Source organism: Octopus bimaculoides, chromosome 8 (assembly GCF_001194135.2).
Source record: "Octopus bimaculoides isolate UCB-OBI-ISO-001 chromosome 8, ASM119413v2, whole genome shotgun sequence".
Lineage (NCBI taxonomy): Eukaryota > Metazoa > Mollusca > Cephalopoda > Octopoda > Octopodidae > Octopus > Octopus bimaculoides.
The window spans coordinates 90241451-90242116 of NC_068988.1; positions in this window are offsets into that span (position 1 = coordinate 90241451).

Here is a 666-nt window from a genome sequence, read left to right on the forward strand (position 1 = left end):
ATAGATAGATAGATAGATAGATAGATAGATAGATAGATAGATAGATAGATAGATAGATATAGATAGATATAGATAGATAGATAGATAGATAGATAGATAGATAGATAGATAGATAGATAGATAGATATAGATAGATAGATAGATAGATAGATAGATAGATAGATAGATAGATAGATACTAAAAACTTATATACATAGTAGACAAACGCATACATAACTCAGAATATCATATTTACCAAAAATACATACTAGCATCTAAATTTACACAGATTTCATAGATATACTCCCCAAAAAAAACAAAAAAAAACAGCAGAGCATATACGCACACATGCATACAGAAGGATCGAAAGAGTCATATACAACTTATGTGACGTCACAAATATATCATTATGCAAACCAACGACGTATCCGACGCGCCGACTCCTCATCTAAAGCATAAACTTCTTCGTGGACAGAAAATGTCTGATGTGGTTGTTGAAAACTAATATCATGCTTCGTTTCTTTACAAATGTTTGATATTCCCCTACTATAACTAGTCAGGTTTACCAAGAAGGCATTAACTAATCAAAATATAATATATAATCTATATGAATGTACATATGCATATATATGTGTGTATATATATATATATATATATATATATATATATATATATATATATATATAT